This window comes from Trachypithecus francoisi, unplaced genomic scaffold (assembly GCF_009764315.1).
Source record: "Trachypithecus francoisi isolate TF-2019V2 unplaced genomic scaffold, Tfra_2.0 Lachesis_group13, whole genome shotgun sequence".
NCBI classification, from domain to species: domain Eukaryota; kingdom Metazoa; phylum Chordata; class Mammalia; order Primates; family Cercopithecidae; genus Trachypithecus; species Trachypithecus francoisi.
Genome location: NW_022681458.1, coordinates 59,083,746 through 59,105,981, shown reverse-complemented (window position 1 = coordinate 59,105,981; position 22,236 = coordinate 59,083,746). Strand labels below are relative to the sequence as shown.

At 39.6% G+C, this 22,236-nt stretch overlaps 1 long non-coding RNA gene across 1 annotated transcript; it reads right to left on the bottom strand.

Annotated features, from left to right (window-relative positions):
* Window positions 1–9,172: 9,172 nt before the first annotated feature.
* Window positions 9,173–21,880, bottom strand: LOC117094769. Its single transcript, XR_004441670.1, has 3 exons — window positions 21,868–21,880; window positions 21,260–21,266; window positions 9,173–9,316 (listed from the first exon to the last, which is right to left on the bottom strand). It is a non-coding gene; the product is annotated as an uncharacterized LOC117094769 (long non-coding RNA).
* Window positions 21,881–22,236: the final 356 nt, after the last annotated feature.

The window sequence follows — 22,236 nt, the reverse complement described above, 5'->3', positions numbered from 1 at the left end:
TTGCACAATAGCTACAACATAGACCATCATCTTGCTAGACCTTAATCTGGTACTTGCATCTGTAGAAGATACTAGAAGTCTGATCATGCGCTGATTTGCTCCCGATTATAATTTGTTCTGATGATGGGTTCTGTGAGAAAAGCTCTTTATACCAAACAGCTGTTCAAAAATTGCCACTGGGAAACTACCTGAAACTCTTTATCAATTGACAAGACAAGCCTGGAAGAAAGGCATTTCTCTGCTTCCTCTTCGGTTAGATGAGGGTCTGAGCCTCTAAGGAAGCATCCGATTACTTGGCAAAGGCAACGCCTCCTTTTTTTGTGTGTCTGGAAAGCATTTATTCAGATAAAATAAAAGTCAGATGCAAGACACAAGGAAAGATATAAAATAGAAAAGGATATTGTTTAAAAAGCATTGAGAAGTTTTACTGATATTAAATATGCTTTAATTAAAATAAAACTTTGTGTTTTACTTCTCCACAATTCAAGCAGCATTGCTGATGTGCATCATACAATGTCTATTTCTCATCTACTTTTCTTCTCTCACTCCCTGTCTCCAGCGATAGCTATTGGAAGGGCTGACCTTGGTGTTAGGTCAGAGATCATCAAAGGAATCCCTTGCTGTGCAAAAATACTTTCTCCAAATACGAGTTGCTATGAATTAGGGCTTCGCTCCTTTGATTTAAATCACAGCAAGGTTTCTCCTATTCTAATGAAAGTAGCCCAAAGAGAATGTCTGGTATTGAGCCTTCTCAGCCTTGAGATACTGGATTCTTAACTAAAAGTAAGTTTTAATAAAAGAGGAAATTTAGTCAACAAATGTTTACTCAGCACCCACTGTGGGCTCAATAGGGATTGGAATTAACAACAATATAGTGTTCAGTCATGGGTCATCCTGATGAAGAGATATCAGAAATAACATGACAGATGATAAGGGCAAAAAAATTATAAAGCTGGGAAGGGAAAAGAGTGATGGCAGAGGTGGGATGGAGATGGAGGGACACTGCTTAGATAGGAAGATCAGGGAAGATCTCACTGATGAGAGAAGAGCTATCACAAGAGGCCTGTGCTGAAGGAACGGGTTATACTAAGATAAGGAAGGAAGGAAAAGCACCCAGCAATGGAAGAGTAGAGGTCCTCGAGTTAGTTTTGCTGGTTGCTGAATAGGAGTCAAGTTCTGAGTCCTCATCTTGACTCTGTCAATTCCCTGCCATGCTTGACCTCATCTTTCAGATGAGAGTAATGCTTGTCCTGTCTGTACCTTGGAGCTGCTGTTTAAGGTCATATTTGGAGAATATTTTGAACTCTACAGGCAGAAAACATTAGGAAAGCGCAAGGTACAATTATGTTATTTTCCCTGTATTTTTCTCCTATCTTTTTCAATTTGGCTGCTCTTTTATTAAAAACAAACAAACAGAGTTGGTGACCTCTTCCTCCCTCTCTGTAAGCCAGCCTCCTATGTCAGTTTAAATGTGTCTCATCTAGCCAGGGCAGGCCTGAGATCCTTCTCCATACTGAAAGGTCAAGGTCAATATGAAACTAAAAAGAAAATGTTCTACCATTAAAGCTAGTCTTGGTGTGTAAGGGTTAACCCTGCAAGGAGGATTCCCATATAGAATGTATTCTCAGAAGAGCAAACAAACACAGGATGTCACTGAATCCTTGAGGCAGGAAAGAGAGTTTTGTAGATTAACTCTCTGGCAACAGCTCATTTATTTAGCATTTTGATGGTACTGGAGAGGTGGCAGAATCTTACAAGATATAATGTACTTTTTCTAGGTTTGCAAAGTTCAATTCACTTCTTATAGCCCTCAGATTTTGTTCTAACTTCCTTTCATTTTCTTTTAGCTATAACAGTAGAATAGGGTAAAGCGGGAGAAAACAAGATATAGGAAGGAAAAAAACAGGAAAATTTCTAGTCAAGTACTAAGATTCATTGGGAGCAGCAAGAGTTCAGGAAAATTTTTGGAACTCAAGTTTTTAAATACTTATAAATGTATTTAAAAAAAATGCTCTACCATAGAAAATGCCAAACATATACAGAAATAGAGAAAATAGTTGCGTGAACCCCAGGTACCCATCATGTAACTTGAGCAACTTTCAACTCATTGCCCATTTGTTTCATCTGTGCCAGATCCAAATTCCCTATGCCTCCATGGATTTTTTATTTTATTTATTTACTTACTATTTATTTATTTATTTATTTATTTTTGAGATGGAGTCTTGCTCCGTCACCCAGGCTGGAGTGCAATAGTGTGATCTCGGCTCACTGCAGCCTCCACCTCCCAGGTTTAAGTGATTCCCCTGCCTCAGCCTCCTGAGTAACTGGGATATTAGGCACCACACCACCATGCCCAGCTAGTTTTTGTATTTTTAGTAGAGACAGGGTTTCACCATGTTGGCCAGACTGGTCTCAAACTCCTGACCTTGTGATCCGCCCACCTTGGCCTCCCAAAGTGCTGGGATTCCAGGCGTGAGCCACTGCACCCGGCCTCCATGGATTATTTTTAAGCAAACTCCATCACATCACTTCATCAGTAAGTACAGTTGATTGTCATTATTCTTGGAAGTTATGTTCTATGGAGTCATCACAAACACAATTCAAGCAGATACTAAACCACTCCTCCTAGGAGAAATAAGAAGGTCCTACAAGCCTCTGGTTACATTTTTGTCAGCTGGTCAAAACATAATCTTGTTTTATGTGTTTTCTGTTTAGACACCTGATTCAACATGTGTTGCTGACTTATTACCATTGAACTAATGGCCAACAGCACCATAACTCATGCCTGAATGAAGCCTATTTAACACGTGTATTTTCTCTGTAAAGCAATCACAGACTTGTGTATAGAAACCCTAGACAGCACTTTAGCACTTGCTTGGGGGCCACTGCAAACAATACAATTACCAACAACGAAAAACACAAAAATGTGATAAACACAGCACTATGAGAAAGACACTCGTTTACAGTCTGAGGGCTGAAGTGAGAAAGCAGAGTTCCACTTTGCTCAACCTCAGCTAGGAATGTGTACTTCAGATCACTCCAATTTTTCCCACCCTGCACCTATGTATAAGTGACCACGAAAGCACCATGAGTATTGATTTTGGGGTTAGAAATACATTTTAGTGAGTAGGCAAATTTATAAATATGAAGCCACAAATGAGGCCCAACTGTATTTTGTCATGTATTTCATGTAAAGATTGATTTTTAATAACAAACATAAAGCCATTTTTTTCACTGAAGATTAGCTCTCAAAGATGGGTATTTTTATTTATTTATTTACTTTTAAGCTTTTATTTAAATTTGTGGGGACATGTGTAGGTTTGTTACCTGGGTGTATTGTGTGATGCTGAGGTTTGGGGTACGAATGATTCTGTCACCCAGGTACTGAGCATAGTACCCAACAGTTAGTTTTCCAACCCTTTCTCCACTCCCTCCCTCCTCTAGCAGTCCCCAGTTTCTATTGTTACCATCTTTATGTGCATGAGTACCAAATGTTGAGCTCCCACTCATAAGTAAGAACATGTGGTATTTGGTTTTCTGTTCTTGCATTAATTCACTTAGGATAATAGCCTCCAGCTGCATCCACGTTGCTGTAAAAGATATGATTTTGTTCTTTTAAAAAATTGGTATTTTTAAGTGACATTTATCATTCACACATTAATTCAAACATTAAGTACCTACTGCATGCTTTAATATTGGTTGTGACTTAGCTTTGTTAAAGACAAAACTAGGATAGTAATTAGGTAATGTCCCATCTCAAATATGATAGCATAGGCATCCTTCATTATTAACGGAAAAATGGTTCTAGGACCTCTTACAGATACTAAAATCCACAGATGCTCAAGTCCCTTATATAAATTGACATAGTATTTGAAATAACCCACTCGCATCCTCCCATATATTTAAAATCATCTCTAAATTACTTATAATACCTAATACAATGAAAATGTGTATAGTTGTTACACCATGTGTCATTTTTTATTGTTGTATTGTTATTGTTTTTTTCTGAATACTTTTGATCCACTGTTGGTTGAATCTGGGGATGCAAAACCCATGAATACAGGAGACTAACTGTAATTGAAAGTATATCAAGGGTTTTGAAAAAATTTTTCTAAGGTGTTTTCGAGGGCAAGATTTCCGGTCAGCATGAGGCTTCATTCAACATTATTAATATTATGTAGAAAGTACTCTTTAATTGCCCACATCCTTAAATAGGTGTTAGCTAATCAGCTACTGTGCTGTTCACTTTTATATTTCTGTTTTTGTCTTGCTATATAAAAACTGCCCTTAATGGAACTTGTTAGTTGTTTAATGTTTACTTAGCAAATGTCCATTTTAACACGGCCGAGATCTTGACTTATAATGGCAATTTTATTTTTCACAGGTAGTAAAATACAAGAGTGCTAACAATATGATTTATCCAGGAGAATTATCTCTGAATTGTGGGCGAAGCACTTTAAAATGTGGAAAGAGGCCAGGTGCGGTGGCTCAAGCCTGTAATCCCAGCACTTTGGGAGGCCGAGACGAGTGGATCACGAGGTCAGGAGATCGAGACCATCCTGGCTAACACGGTGAAACCCCGTCTCTACTAAAAAAAATAGAAAAAACTAGCCGGGCGAGGTGGCGGGCGCCTGTAGTCCCAGCTACTCGGGAGGCTGAGGCAGGAGAATGGCGTAAACCCGGGAGGCGGAGCTTGCAGTGGGCTGAGATCCGGCCACTGCACTCCAGTCCGGCCGACAGAGCGAGACTCCGCCTCAAAAAAAAAAAAAAAAAAAAAAAAGTGGAAAGAAAATTTCCTATTGGCAATCTTGGTGGCACTTCTCTCAAAGCACCCTAGCTCAATTTTTAGGTTATCAGCTCATGAATGGCTAGATCTATAGACAACGGGGAACACATTAAATGAAACATACACCAAGACTGTTCCAGTCTAGAGCCCCAAGAAAAGAAGGTGGAAAGTGAATTTCCTTTCAGGCTGTCATTTCCAGAACATTTCAACAGTGTCACGTAACATTCATCCATTTATTGATGAGTGAAGTATTACAGATCCAAAACATTATTTTCTAAACTGTGAAATTACAGTTCTCAATCTAACCCCTCAATTTTCATATACAATGATGATTGTAATGAAAACTGCACAATTTTAAGTAATTGCATTTGATTAGTCCTATTTGGTCATAGAAAAACCACACTGTGGGACTGCCGTATTTGATCATGTGTTTATATGGCTTACACTTAAAAGTACTAGAGATTTAAAAATTAAGCCATTCAGAAAACTTGTGTTCAGATGTGAATAATTCCAAACTAAAACCAAGGTTGCTAGTGGAAGAAGTTTAAAGAGGTTTTTCTAACAGGAATAACAAATTCTTCCTTGAATCTTCAGCTGCAATATATATTTCAGAAGAAATATTCCAATTTATTTAAGATATAATAAAATCTTAAATAAGCCCCAAACCCACTCAAAGCTCTCAGTTAACTGGAAAGTTCTTGCTCTTTACCTTTATTTTAGAAAACTAAATGATAAACTATGCTGATACTAATGCAGTATTTGTGTTTGTGGGTATTAAACAACAGTTAACTTATAGTATTAATCCTGGGATGTATACAAATTGAGATTAATCTTGCATAGTTTTCCAAAATGAGTATATATTATCAGATTAATATGGGGATACTGAAAAAATCTAATGTGAAATTAAAATATCTATACTGCATAGTTCTTAATAAAGTAGGATAGTAGATTAATACATTTAGGGAGACCTTTATAAAGTAAGAGTTGGAGCAAGGAGAGATAGTCTGATTAACTCAAGGATACTCAAATAATTTTTTTCCTTCACATTCAGTTCATCTCTCAGTTCACTCTTTAATCTCTCACAATCCTTATCCCTTCTAGACACACTGATATCGTCTTTATTCAAGCTCTTTCATCTTTCTCCTAAAGCTTTATTCTTAGCCAATTTGTCCTCCTTAATGCTGCCAAAACTATGCTTCTGGAATAATATGATTTGCATTTAAGCTCTCGATGGTTCCCCTTTGTCTACAGCACAAAATGCAAAATCTTTATAGTTTAGCGTACAAGATGTTTTTAGATCTGCCCCGTCTCCCCATGCAACTTCACTTCCACTCTTTCCTATTTTCTTCCCCCCTCATTCTCCCTCTCATACTACACATTTTGGCCGTATTCAACTAATGCCAGTTTCTGAATGGTCATGTCATTTTTAAATGTCTCTATGCCTTTGTACAAACTCTTCTCTCACACAAGCCCTCAATAGTAGTGACCATTATTAGCTATAATAAAGAACTGTATCAATAACACAAGCAGCAAAGTATGTCAGGGCCAAGTTGAAGTGCTCACCCTCAAAGCCTGGACCACATCCATTCTAAAGTTGCTCTCCTCCAGGTCATCGATAACCTCCATTCTAGGGTCTTTGTTCTGCCTGCCACTTACTTGACCCCTCACCAGACTGATCATTCACTAGTAAAGGAAGCTGCTCTCCCAGCTTCAAGGACATACTCTCCTGGTTTTCCCCTCACTGTGCATGCCTGACTAGTCTGCTTGCGTCTCTCCTGTTTGACCTCTAAACAATAGAGTAATCTAGGCCTCCATTGTCATCTTTTTCTCTGCTCTTCTCTATCTACATTCACTTGTTTCCACATTCACTCAGTCTTCAGTATCTCAGTAATATGCCTTTACAGTGCTCTTGTCAAAATCCTAAAAGTAATCTCAGATACCTTTATTTGCCTCACCCTCCATAACCAGCTCATCAGCAAGTCCTATAGATGCCACCTCCAAAATATATCCTGACTTTTCCTCCTCCCTCCAGCTCCCTCAGCACTACCCTGTTTGTAGCCCTCACCCTCTCTTGCCTGTTTTACTGCACAGTCTCCTAGCTGGACACTGTAGTTGCACACTTTCTTTTCCACAATTATTCACAGAGCAAAAGTGAGCTTTATAAAGTATAAATTCAATGTCACTCTCCAGATGAACAGTCCCTCAGTGGCATCCATTGTACTCAGAATAACATGAAGCCTTCCCCATGAGTGCCAGCAGTCTTAATGATGTAACCCCTGCAGATTCCTCAGGCTCATCTGGGATTGCTCCTCTCCGCCTGCTACCACCAGCCACACTGGTCTTTCTCTTCTGTTAACTACTCAAAATCACTCTTCACCTCTGGGCCTTTGTACTTTCTGTTCCATCTGCGAAAAATACTGTCACATATGTGATTGGCTCTTTCTTGTCATTGAAATCTCAGTTCAAATCTTCCCTATATAAGCCAGTTCTTGAAAAGCTTGCTGCTCTTATTTACCACAGTCTCATTTCGGTGATTACATGCACGGTGGTTCTCAAAAATAAGACAGCAAACACACAAAGAAGAACCAGTGTTGGAGAAAATGTGTTCAGTTCAGGACCTGTTTGAGTTGGAAATAGAATGCCCACCAGGCAGCTGAATAGATGGAACTGATCCCCAGGAAAGATAAATGGTTGGATATGCAATTATTAGTGCCCAGGTAGTAGCTGACTACATGAAAATAGCTAGATTTGCCTCAGGAAATGAGAGGTGAAAAATTATAAAAGAGCTGAGAATAGAACACTATGAAATGTTGCCCATTTATTTTATTTATTTATTTATTTATTTATTTATATTTTTTTGAGACAGAGTCTCACTCTGTTACCCAGGCTGGAGTGCAATAGTGCGATATCGGCTCACTACAACCTCTGCCTCCTGGGTTCAAGCGATTCTCCTGCCTCAGCCTCCTGAGTAGCTGGAATTACAGGCCCACACCACCATGCCTGGTTAATTTTTGTATTTTTAGTAGAGACGGGGTTTCACCATGTTTGTCAGGCTGGTCTCGAACCCCTGACCTTGTGATCCGCCCACCTAAGCCTCCCAAAGTGCTGCGATTACAAGCATGAGCCACCGCACCCAGCCAAAATGTTTCCCATTTAATTGATGGGTATAGGAAAAGAAACCACAAGAGCCCGGGAAATAAAATGGAGTAAAAAAACCAGTGAAGAAGAATGAAGACAGAAAGCAAGGAAAAAGAAGTTTCCAGAAGAATGAAGTGATAAACTCCAATAGGAATTTTAAAATGTGGAAAAAAATGAAAGGGTTCATTGCTTTTGGAACTGAGAGGTCACTGATGACTTGGGCTAGAGCTTCAAGGCCAATTGCAACAAATTGAAGGTAAGAGAAGAAGAAATGACAGTCCATGGTATATTTATCAAATGCCTGTCTTCACCAGATTATAATCCCCACAAGGACATAGCCCAATCTTTCCAGTATTTCATGTTTCCCTGAGCTCAGTAAAGTGCTGGACAGATGGTAGGCACTCCTGTCCGCAATGTATTTGACCAATGAATGAATGAATGGGAGAGGGTGGTGAGGTAGAGGGAAAAAGAAGAGGGGAGATGAGAAAGAAAAAAAAAGGAGATGAAGAAAGAAAGGGAAGAAAGAAAAGAAAGGGAAACAAAGATACAGCAGTATCTAATTGTATCAAACATACAGGAGGACCTAATTATTTTCAGGGTGGGAACATCTTGAGCACATGTATACCTAGAGGCAGAAGTAATCCAATGGGGAGGGTTTTAAGACACAGAAGAGAGAAAGACAAATAGAATGAGAAACTTCTGTGAGAGGGTAGGAGATGGAATCAGGAACTAGTAGAAGGATGAATCTCATATTGGTAGTTCAATGGAAATTTAGTTTCAGTAAGCCTGAATGCCACTGATAAGCCACAAATAATCTACAAAGGTGATTTAAATTAATTCTGATACTATCATTTGATTGATTTAATAATGAAATTATATAAAATGGCTGTTTATATCCAATTTTATATTCTTGACTGCATCCTTTAAAATCCAGTTATTATAACCATTCCGTGGTTATAATTTGTAATTGTTCCATCAGAATTTTCAGAACAACTTTCCACTTTTGCCATAAAACTTTACTTCTGAAGGTCAGGTAGAAATGAGACAAAGAATAAGGAAAAATATGCTTAATTTTCACATAGCATAAATGGCTGAATCTCATGTATTTTTTAAAAAGATTGTTCTGGTTTGTCAATATCAAAACCAATAGAGGGTGAAAGGAGAAACAGAAATAAGATCTGTCGTTTGTTATAAAAAAGATTCCAGGCTAAGTTTTAATCCATGGCTATATTTTAATCCATGTCCTTTGAGGAATGTAAATCTCTCTCCACCTCCAAAAAAGAAAAAAATAACAATGGAATAGTCATTAAACTCTATTGCAGTGCTGCACTGCTGTTGCCAAATTTCTTGTTTACTAAAATTGAACTGTCATAACATTTGTCCTGTACGCTCCTACCTTGAGACTTTGAGGACAAGGCTCTACTGATTTCTTTGTGCTTTTTTAAGCTTAATTTTGGCCTCAGCCCCAAACCCAAGGAAACAAATTTGAGTTTTACCTAATTTGAATCTTTGTTGAAGACAGGCAGTATTCTGCTTCAAAAATTAGGTTCCTAAGTAGGACCTAACATCAGATTCTTCACCTCTGTTTCTTAGGATGTTTGTCAGATCTGACCTTAGAGATAATCATTTTGTAAGAGGACATTTGCAGCTCAGGAAATAGGGATAGCTGGACTACACACCACTAGTCACGGATAAAGCTAGACAAATTATCCATGAGGTGACTTTTTAAAGTGGCTGATGACCAAAAAAATTAGGGAGTCCCATTTGATTCTTCTAAAATAAGTTTGAGCCTAGCTTCTTCTCTGTCTCAATTGTACCCACTTTCCCTAATTCAAAAGATAGCTATCGTGGCCATTGATAACCAGAACCCATGTTTCCATCTTGCTTTGGGGTCTTTGTATTGCTCATTAAAGTCTCTTACACTGAGGATGGGCATTATAACCAAAGGGGAAGTTTGCTTTGGTCTACTTGGTTAATTTGCAGAGCTAGTAAAAAGGTATAACTAGAGACAACTTTGAAACAAGTGCCTTAGATAGGATTTTGGGGCTGTTTGGGGTGTTTTTTTGTTTTAAGGGTAGATTCCTGTCATGAGCAATTGAAAGTTCTGTAGTAAACACTGCTGGCCATTCTACCAGCACCCATGTCCCCTCCTCCTTGACCGAATCACACTCCTCTCTGCACCACCTTAGAGCCCCTCAGTGCCCACCGTGTCCTGTCCTAGCACTGTGTGGTGCTTACAGCTCCATGCAGGGGCAGCCTGCTGTGCCTCTGCCTGATGCACCTGCCAAGGGGGGAGCTGCTGGACATCTCTTCACTCCTATCCTCCCTCCCTGCCCTGCAATGCAACTGAAGTGCAGGAGGCTTCCACACCCTAGGATTCCTTTGGACCAATGAGAGATGGGAGCCATTGGATGAATGTTTCACGTTTCACTCCACCCTCAACATAGCCCTGAACTCAGTCTCTCCTAGACTCAGGCAAATTCTTTTTTCCTCTACCCCAAGAATTCAGTCTTTTGAATCTTTGAAACCCCATTTTTTTTTTTTTTTTTTTTTTGAAGATGGAGTTTTGCTCTTGTTGCCCAGGCTGGAGTGCAATGGCATGACCTTGGCTCACTGCAACCTCTATCTCCCAGGCTCAAACAATTCTCTGCCTCAGCCTCCCAAGTAGCTAGGGTTACAGGCACCCACCACCATGCCTAATTTTTTGTATTTTTAGTAGGGATAGGGCTTCACCACGTTGGCCAGGCTGGTCTCAAACTCCTGACCTCAGGTGATCTGCCTGCCTCAGCCTCCCAAAGTGCTGGGATTTCAGGCATGAGCCACCGCGCCTGGCCAAAACCCCATTTTTCTCTAATTCTTTTTCCTTAGTGAGTTTTCCTAGTTAGGTTGTTGTGGTTTTTCTAGGGAGGAGAAAAATGAAGGAAAAAAAAAAAGTGAGGAATGCTTACAAAAGCATGATTCCTGTGGTTAATTCCAGAAAGGTGTGGCACTGATAAAGAGTGACACAATCAAAAACTACATTCATTCATTCATTTAGAGACCAGGTCTCACTCTGTCACCCAGGCTGGAGTGCAGTGGTGCAATCCTATTTCACTGCAGCCTCGAACTCCCAGGCTCAAGCAATCCTCTCACCTAGCCTCCCAAGTAGCAGGGACTACAGGCAGGAACCATTACACCAGACTAATTAATGTTTTTGTAGAGATTGGGTCTCACTGTGTTACCCAGGCTATTAAGCAATCCTCCCACCTCAGTTTCCAAAAGTGCTGAGATTACAGGCATGAGGTACCACACTGGGCCCAAACCACCTTTTAATTATACTTGTTTAACACACTGAAGGAGACAGAGACCCGCAACAATACTTCTTTAAAATAACCTTTAAATTCTCTTACATTCTCAAAGTGCCCCCTAGTTTTCTCTCCTTCAACTTCTCTGCCCAGCCTGTACTTTTAAAATTCAAAACTTCCTCTCTTCAATCTTTATAACATTCTCATGTTAACTTTTTCCTTAAAGTCCCTTTCCTCCACTTCCTGCCCTCATGGCACTGACTCTATGCCCCTTCTCCAGATCTCAACCATAAACAACAATAATACTTCTGGAAGTTTTCTAGGAGTGAAAATGCCTTAGGAGGTGTCAAATGACTCAGGATTCATATTATAGCAGTGGTTCTCGAAATGTGGTCCCAGAGCAGCATCCATAAGCACTAGAACTTAGCAGTGGAAATTCTAGGGCCCCGCCCCAGACCTCCTGAATCAGAAACTCTAGGAGTGGAGCCCAGCTCTCTGGTTTCACAAGCCCTTCAGGTGATCCTGAAGTAGTAACCATTATAGTAACCATTGCCACGTGGTTCTCATTCAGCCCTCACTGTATATCAGAATCACCGGAGGAGCATTTAGCGTTACAGATTCTTGAGCCCTAACCCCAGGGATTCCATTTCTATTGGACTGTGCTGGGGCCCAGTGTTCCAAGGTGATTTTGCTGTTCCACCAGGGTGCTGAAACACTGCACTATCCTTAAATAAGAACTAAATAAAACCAACATTTTCTCTATTGTGGAGGGTTAGGGAGAGGGGTAGAAGATGGTGCGGGTTTCCTGGTTTTCCTGGTTTGGATTAGATATCTTTATAACCTTAATTCTAAAATAGTCATTACCCTGAGTATAAAGCAAGACTGCATGTCCAATTTTTAAAAATTTGGTTCATTAAAATATATAAATGGTCTTTAGAATTTTGGAGCCACATGTGGTAGAACTGCTTAAAGTAAGCAGAACTATTCCAAGCATCATGGACACTGAGATTGGCGACTGGGTACCTGTGGTTCGTTGATGGCTGGCTGGGTGCCTTCCACCCTTAACAAATTTAGCAACCCTTTAGGCTGGTGCCCTGGGCAACTGGCCTTCTCACACCTTCCTCTCTGCCCCCAGTCCTTTGGAACACGACTACAATTCTGCTAATGTCTTCAGACAAAGGCATCATTTTATTCAGCTTGTATTAATAGCAGCAAGTGTTAAGAGACTCTGTAGACTGAATCCTGCGGGGAGAAAAGTTAGAGACCGGGTGTGGATTTAAGCATCACCACCACCTCATCAGGCCACGTTTCCATGTTCTTTCCATAAGAACCAAAATAGACAATGGAAAATGCACCAATTACAATTTTCCAAATGCAAATGAGACACTGATTTGGGGGTTCATAGTGAAGTTTATATTTAAATAACATGCACAGTCACACAAACCTCTCTTTTTTGGCTTAATCGGCCTCCATTTACCACCAGCTGATTTGACTCAGGGATTTTTCTTTCAATTTAATTCATCATATGGCGTGTGGTTGTAAGTAGTACAACCTTCCTCTTTTAAGAAAATTAAGGTTGACCAATATATTCAAGTTTCAATATTTCCATCTTGTTTGCATGAACTACCTTGATTTTCTCCTAACAATAAAATTAGCCAAAAATCCAGTGTTATCTGGTTACCACAGGAACAATCACCAAACTCCAGTTCAGCAAAAATTACCAAAAGCATGTGGTATTTATAAGAAACTTGAGTGCCAGCTTGTCTCCATGCCCAGCAACAATAAAATGTAAATATCTATTCTGTGCTTGCAGAATGGTAAGTGAGCATAAAGGAAAGACACAAGACAGGCACTATGATTCTCCTCCAAGTAACAGTGCATCTGTTCTTTTGCTCATGATATTCTAAACTGTACTGGGAATGGCTACTCACTGTGAAAAAACTACCGAGAATTCCACAATATCTTGAATCTTGTCTGAAGTTATCTGCAAAATTCAGACAAAATAAAAGTTGAAGGAAATACAAGAGACAATTTGAGAACTCGTCCAAGTCAGACACATACTATTGTATTTCCTAATGTGTAGGTGTCATTAAGTTGTGTTATTAGACATTCAGTAGTGGAGTGCTCAAGGAGGTGAAACCTGGACTTTTCTCTCACAAACTATTGATGTGCAGAGTCTGAAGGCAGCTGGAGAGATAAATTTGCATGAGGACATCCCAACCTCTTCTGAGCTTTCAAGTGATTGACACCTATCAGAGGAAGAGGACTGGACTGAAGGACCAGGAGCAGGAAAGGACAAAGCTCCTGACATTAAAACACACACAGTGGTGGTAGAAAAGCCGGGCGAGGAACGTGGCCTCTGCACCTCAGAGGCTCACCAAATGGAGAGGGGGCGTCTGGGCCACGGTGGTGGGCAGATCCCAATCCCTGGCCTGGCCCAAAGATGCAACTTTGTGAGAAGGCTTCTTGGCTAGGATAGTACCCAAGGTGAATATTTTTAGCCCTCACACATGCAGGAACCACCAGAGTTAGGGCAGGGGCATTCATTAGGCTTGGTAAGAACCATGCAGGATGTTTAGCACTTAGACCACCTTCTGAGGCACAACCAAAGGACCTGCAAACTCTAAGCGAGCACTTACAGCTTCCCAGGTATCTGCTAGGACCCTATCTCTGATGTGGGCATGCAGTGGCCCACTGAGGTGATTCCAGCCTGTGGAGGTGCCCCTTGGACCCTACTCATGCGGTGAGTCCAGAGCCACCTGGACTGACTCTTTGGACTGGAGCAAACAACCAGGGGATGAAAGCACATTCTTTTGATAGACAAACTGAGAGCTTGAGCTACTTAATTGACTTTTAAAAGGAGTCTCTATTAAGCAATAATTTTGTTTGGTTTTCTCAAATGGACCAAATGTACATAGGAAACTCAAAGATTTAGTGCCCACTTACTCCCTTTTTGAGCCAGTATCACTAATGAAATTACAACTAGGAGGAGTCACGAGGTAGTAAAATTTGAGGTTTAAAATATAATGGGCTTTTAAAGATTCTCTCTTGAAGACAGATAACACTCCTAGAACGTGAAACACGAACTTTAGCCTCAGCCCTTTACCATTTTCTGATTAGTCTGTGAATTAGTCAGATACATTAAGCCAAAGTTAAAACTAGACTTTTTATGCTTAAAAATTACATAAAAAAAGAAACATTACATGAAGGTTCACAAGGAAATGATGTCAATTTTAGTGGAATTTAACTGCAAAAAGCAGAACCCAGAGGAGACGATGCTTGAGTCCCTCTTAAAAGTTATATGTAAACCAGCCAGTTTAAGAAAGGGCAGAATTGCTAGACCCTGCTGGGCAGCTAAAGAGAATGCCCTGGAATTTTTATCACAGACAATCAGAAATATTGTGGGCCCACAAAAAGATCTTAGAAATGTTGATTATGTATTTTATTATAAAAATAAAACCTATGAATTGTAGTTGATAGCTTAAAAGATATGAAGTATAGGCATAGCAAAACTCACACAAACAGGAAACTGATGGAACTGTTACCAGTGGCCAGGCGGTGTGTTCAGTGCTCTCACTTGACTGTAGTGGTTCTGGTTAGGCAGGTAATGACTCCCCCTTAAAGATGGGAAAGCTGAGATCTGACATATTTGATGCTGGATTTATGACTAGCACCTGAGGTTGCTCTCCCACCATAAAGTGATTATATGCCCCACCTTTGTTACCCCTTCCAAAGATAAGCATATTTAGGTCCCCAGGAATGTTTATGGGATATTCATGTATGTAGTATAGGAATTAATTTATTGGCACAAGTTGTGAAATTGGATGCTGGGCTCTCAGATCCCTCTATTTTTTACTGTTTTTTGTTTGTTCGGTTGAGTTTTTTTTTTTTTTGGTTCTTACAATTTTTTATTCTTTTTCATTTTTGAGGCAGGGACTCGCTCCGTCACCCAGTCTGGAGTGCACAGCTCACTGCAGCCTTGTCCTCCTGGGCGCAATCAATCCTCCCACCTCAGCCTCCCCAGCTAGCTGTGACTACAGGTGTGTGCCACCACACTTGGCTAAATTTTTTTGTAGAGATGGGGTTTCACCATATTGCCCAGGCCATTCTCGAACTTCTGGGCTCGAGCAATCTGCCCACTTTACCTCTCAAAGTGCTGGGATTAGAGGTATGAGGCACTGCACTCGGCATTTTTTATTCTTTTAATACATTTTCTCCCTCTATATCCTCAAATCATATGCAGACTACCAAATGTACTTTTTGAAACAGTTGGTTGCAAAAAAGATATGTTCATGTTTTAGCATTTTTGATCTCAGATTTTTTATGCAATTGTGATCATTATATACACAACTTTGAGTTCTCCTTTATTCTACTGTAGGCATTTTTTACGTCTTTAAACATTCTTCACAAAAATACTTACTAGTTGATGCTATTTTATCAAGTGGCTAAATCACTTAACCAATCCTGTCATGTGATATGAAGCTAAATTTAAGTACAAAAGTTAACCTTACTTTAGCCCTTGAGGTCTAGAAACTAATCAGCAGATACCACTCTCAGAGTTAGTACCTAAAAGGCTATTGCAATCAGTAAATTACATAGCATGTCACACTTGATCAATTTTTTACCATATTAACAGTGATTACATGTTTCTCAAGTTTCACAAGGAAATCAAATAATTGACCACAGCTGGCAGTATTTTATTTTACATGGAACACTACAGCTGGAGGAATTCCAGCCTAACCTTGAACAGGGCTTTAATTGACTGCAAGCATTTAAGGGCGATGTCTTGTGCTGACTGATTTTCTCTTTTTTGCTAACCTTTCATTTTGTATCTGAATATTTTCAGGAGTACTCACAGGAGTTACACAGCTTTCATTGAGGCCCAGGGAAAACCCAGGAGCCCAGCAAGCTTTGTCCCAAGAATGAAAAAAATAATAATAACAACCTCCTAAACATGTAGGATCTAACATAGACATTTCTACTCAGCAATGTTTTGAAACTCACTTGATCCCCTCAATTTCACAGCTGTTTCAAATCGATAAGCAGTAACAGTAACTTTAGAGAACATGTTCTGAATACCAGTCATTCTTGCCACAGGATTTTTATAAGCAAGGATGAAATAAAGAGAAGAGCAAAAGAGAAATAAAAACTTTTCCTGCCACTTAGGTTTACAACCTCTTACTGACAATCACCACATTTTACCCGAATCAATTGATTAAACACAGAAGTGCTCTGTGAGTATGTGATCATGTGATATGCAGCTTTATCAGTATCTTGTTATCCATTCTGCAGGAATGTCACTATGTAGTTGCAACAGTTTTGACATTTGAAAGAGATGTAAAATCCATTCACAAAATTTGTATCAGTATGTGTGATTTAGACTTTAATTTTCCTAAAGATGTTTCGTTTTCATTGAGTACTGTTAGAAAAAGGGAGAAAAATGGCCAGAGAAGCATTTTCTAGGATTGTCCTTGACTAAAAATAGAAACACAGAAGCAAAGAATCGAATCTTATTACAGCTGCATTTTGCTTGGCAGGACAAAGAATGCTGCTGTCTACAGTGAAAGCACTTTAAGGTTGACACTTGAAATAACAAAAATAATCCTTAAAAAATTAAATAGCTACAATATGTCGTATCCCAATCTTAAAAATACAATTAAGGATCAATTGGAATCACCTGGAAGAAAATGTTTTCCCTTCTAATAAATAGCTGTGTGTATATAATGTACACTTCCTGTAAGCTCTGGTGTTCTACAGTATAATGTTAATTTTAAAACTTTGGTCAACATTTTAAAGTTTGCATATATTTTAACGACATCATAAGAATGACTATAAATTATTTTGAATTTTAAGATGTAGACTTAAAAGGTCTTTTCTTGGGGAACAACTTTTTAAATTATTCTATTTTTAGCAACGTTCAAGTTTTTACTTTCAGTATTTTCAAAATCTTACTTTAAAGAAAACATTGACCAGCAACTTTAAATACATTTCCAGTTTCTATGAGCCATTTTCCATGGCCTTTCCTGGGTGAACACAGACATTACTGTTGCACACACTATGCCACCGGAGATCAGCTTTAGGGGTATAAGATGTCCCATAGGTATATTATCCCACAAATTATTTCAATAACATCTAGAACCAAGATGTCATTTGGAGCTTAGAAGAGTTTATAAATTTTTTTAGTGGCAAAGCACATGTCAAAATTGTAAGCTATTAGTAACAAGAGAATAACTACACAATTTTAAAAGCAAGTAACTTAAGGTTATGTTACCAGGCACATCTGTCAACAAATACAGCCTTTATTTTATTTTTTTTAACTCGGCCTAAATGCTTCCAGTCCTTTCCTTCCACGGGTGTCAAATGGAGCTGTTGTGTAGGCAAAGTGTCTTTTGTCCCATCACGTGTGGGAATTTAGTAACCTTTTCACCATGACAATTAGAAATAACAAAGAGGTATCTATTCATTTTGTATAAATTCTTAGCATTAATAGTTGGCCCAGGACTGGTAAAATTATTAGACTGGTTCATATCTGGTTTATTGTGTTTCTGCCTCGGTAAAATAAGCATTCAGCTAGGGTTCTCATGCTTAAGGCTAGACACCAATTAATAGGGCAAAAGGTAACAGGGCAATTTAACTTTTAGTTAAGTGTTTTTCCATTAATTGGGCCACACATTCTTACAAGCACAAGTGCACACAGTTTGGTCCTGAGAAGATTTGCAAGCATTTTGTGTGTCTTTTGTTAGTTCCAATATACAGCTTATCCTTGATTTAGCAGACTGTAGTTATACAAGACTTTCCTTAATTGCTTTTCAAGTATAGTTGGGAGAAACAGCAGGCAGCCTTTAAGCAAAGGTTTTGTGGCCCAAAATGGTAGCTTCAAGTGCCTCCTTCCCAGTGTTTATTGTTGACAATTCAATTAGCATGCCAAAGCAGCTGTGTGCTGTAGCAGGCAGGGTCAACCAGACTGCACAGAAACTAATTTTACTAACAGAGGGGCAAAATTAGCTGTGCTGCATTTATATTATGCATTTACTAAAGAGCACAACAGACAGGAGAAATCTAGCCAGTTCTCCCTAATTTAAATTAGTCTTGTGGAAAGTCACACATGTAAGGCATTTTTGTTCCGTGAGTGGCCGATGAAAAGCTATTCATTTTCTCACTCTTCAAGCTTTAATAAAAGCCACACTTGGCAACAGTGAGATAAAGACCTCATATTCATGAGAAGTTTTATTTTAGTGAAAAGTGATTTGTTTTTGACATGGAGTCTCGCTCTGTCACCCAGGCTGGGTGCAGTGGCACAATCTCGGCTCACTGCAACCTCCGACTCCCGGGTCAAGTAATTCTCCTGTCCTAGCCTTCCCAGTAGCTGGGACTACAGGTGCGTGCTACCAGGCCCAGTTAATTTTTGTATTTTTTGGTAGAGACAGGGTTTCATAATGTTGGCCAGGCTGGTTTCGAACTCCTGGCCTCAAGCCATCCACCCGCCTTGGCCTCCCAAAATGCTGGAATTATAGGCATGAACCACTGCGCCCAGCCTAAAAGTGTATTTCTTAACCAAAGAAAGCCAAACAGAATAAGGTTCATATAAGGGTATTTTATGAATAATGCAGTCAACAAAGATATTTTGGGGAACCACAAGCATACTGAATGATTTAGTCTTTTCCTGGTAGTTCAAATGTGATTGGTGAGTGACAGCCCATGGTACAGTGACATGTAGGTAAGCTGAAGGGACTCAAGGGCCAGATGGGAGAGGCTCCTTAGGGTCAGATCTGGCTCTGTGGGTGATTTGGGGGCAGCTCTCAAGCAGGTGCTCCACGCTCTGCTGATGCAGCTGTGCTCACTCTGGAGCCACGTGCCACTGGTTCCTGGGGTACGTGTTAGAGCTCTGAGGTGACTACTGGTTCTCCAAGTGTTCAGCCATGAGATTGACCACAGCAGCGTGCATGACGACCGGACCCTTAGAAGTGGGGAGGGAAGTTGCTCCTGATTCCCTTTTCAACACTGTTGACTTCTCAGGTGCTAACATTTAATATATATATTTTTTGAGACAGGGTCTCACTCTGTCACCTAGGCTGGGGTGGAATGATGTAATCAATAGTTCACTGTAGCCCTGACCTCCCACGTTCAAGCCATCCTTGCACCTCAGCCTCCTGAGTAGCTGGGACTACAGTTATGCACCATCATGCCTGTTTGTTTTGTTTTGTTTTGATTTTTGTAGAAACGGGATCTCACTATGTTGCCCAGGCTGTTCTTGAACTCCTGGCCTCAAGTGATCCTCTTATCTCCGCCTCCAAAAATGCTGAGATTACAGGCATGAGCCACCATACCAGGTCTAACACTTACTTTTTAATAACTTAGGTTAGATTTTGGACATCATCTTTGGCTGATGGCTACAGAAATTCTGAGTTGGAGGCAGAGATGATAAAGGATGTAACCTTACAAGGAAATAGCTTGAGGTGGCTATCTACCTGACCTATTCAATTTTTATGCCTAAAATTCTATAAACAGGCAGAATTTGAAAATTGCTTTATTTTTCTATTGTAGCACTATTGGCAAGGTTTCCTGAATCATTTTAACAGGTTCACCTTGCCTGCTGCCTAGACAGAGCCAATTTATTAAAACAGGGGAATTGCAACTGGGCACGGTGGCACACACCTGTAATCCCAGCACTTTGGGAGGCCAAGGCAGGAGGATCACAAGGTCAAGAGATCGAGACCATCCTGGCCAACATGGTGAAACCCCCATCTATACTAAAAATACAAAAATTAGCTGGGTGTGGTGTGTACGCCTGTAATCCCAGCTACTCAGGAGGCAGGAGAATCGCTTGAACCTGGGAGGCAGAGGTTGCAGTGAGCTGAGATCATGTCACTGCACTCCAGCCTGGGGACAGAGCGAGACTCCGTCTCCAAAAAATAAAAATAAAAATAAACCAGGGGAATTGCAATAGAGAAAGAGTTTAAATCATGCAGAGCTGGCTGTGTGGGAGATGGAGTTTTATTATTACTCAAATCAATCTCCCCGAGAAATTGGGGATTGGGGTTTTAAAGAATAATTTGGTGGGCAGGGAGTTGGAAAGTGCGAAGTGCTGATTGGTCAGGTCAGAGATGAAATCAGGGAGTTGAAGCTGTCCTCCTGTGATGAGTCGATTCCTGGGTGGGGACCATAAGATCAGATGAGCCAGTTTATCCCTCTAAGTGGTATCAGCTGATCCATCAAGTACAGGGTCTCCAAAATATCTCAAGCACTGATCTTAATATTTACAATAGTGATATTATCCTCAGGAGCAATTTGGGGAAGTTTAGACGCTTGCAGCCTCTAGCTGCATGACTCCTAAACCATAATTTCTAATCTTGTGGCTAATTTGTTAGTCCTGCTAAGGCAATCTAGTCCCCAGGCAGAAAGGGGGGTTGTTTTGGGAAAGGGCTGTTATAATCCTTGTTTCAAAATTAAACTATAAACTAAGTTCCTCCTAAAGTTAGTTCGGCCTAGGCCCAGGAATGAACAAGGACAGCTTGGAGGTTAGAAGCAAAATGGAGTTGGTTAGGTCAGATCTCTTTCACTGTCATAATTTTCTCAGTTATAATTTTTGCAAAGGCAGATTCATCATCATCCTTGCCCCTTTTCCAACCTTTCTTTAAAATGTTTTTATCTTACCATTAATTTGTACTTCTTTAGGGTTTAGCATTGTAGTGCTAAGCAACCCAAAATTGTTATTTTCACCCCTAAATTTCTTAAGTTGGCTTGCCTGTTGGGCTTATATTTTTATTATTTTCTGTACGTTTCTCACTCCTACCTTTTTTTTTCTTTTTCTCTGGATTAGACTTGTAGTCAAATGCTACCAGACTTCAAAATAAACATTTCAGGAATTTTGCATATGAGGGGGTAGAGGACAGAAGTCCCACGCAAAGATGAGCTCCCCAAACTTTTAGATTAGCAGCTCTCATAAAGAAAACAGAGAATTAGAAGAAATGAGTTCTGAAATAAGATGGAAACTCAGTTATACAAAATCCACTCATGGAAAACTTCATATAGAGTTGACTGTTGAGATGACTGGCCTTCTTCATGTTACAAAGTGACAGATGACATCTCCTAAGAAGCTTTGCAGCCTCATGATCTCCTTCTTAATTCCAAATTACTTAAATACCATGTATTCTCTAAAAGCCTAATGAAAACTTTGTTTTACAATAATACAATTTTCACTGTGTTTTTCTCTACTCATTATGTATAGTGATTGGTATATTCCCTAGGAAAAGGCAAGAATTTTTTGGAATATTAGCATAACAAATGACTTCTTTCTTATGTTATCTCTATTTCACAGCTTTTCAAAATGGTCTCTAATGCTTACACCATACACACATAAGGATTTGTCAGGATCCCATATCCCCAGATCATGCTTAATTATAGCTGACACTTAGAAATTTGGTATACTTGAAAGAAATGAAAACACCAGATTAGCCAAGACTTCTCTTACTTGCTTATTTGCAAAAATATATTTTTAACTCTGGGAAAACATCTCCTAACTGAAACCTCTTAAAGTCAAGGTCTGAATCCACAGGCAAACATAATGTTGGCCATATTTCATATATGCTTTAAAAGTCTGGTGTCTTCATCAATTAGAATGATTCAGTGGTGGTCATTTAATTATTTCTCCCAGGCCACTGAGAAATGTAAACGAACTCAGATAACAAAGTTAAAGTCTGATTTATTAAGATGGTATACATATTTCACATACCTAACTCATTCCTGCACACTTGAGCGGGATTAAGTGATGCAGAATCATGGCTAACTCCATAATCTTGCTTTTATATCACCTTCAAGCAGAGGTCAACACTGACATATTTACACATGCATAAAGCCATATCCATTATATTATTAAATGCCCTCCTAAATATTTCTAATAGAACTTTTTATGGTGATTGCAACTCCCTGGAGACACTTCTACCCAGCCCTCAATATATTTTTACTAAGAATCCTGTAGTTCCACATGAAAGTAACTTTTCAATTTAGCACTTCTACTTAATCCAATTT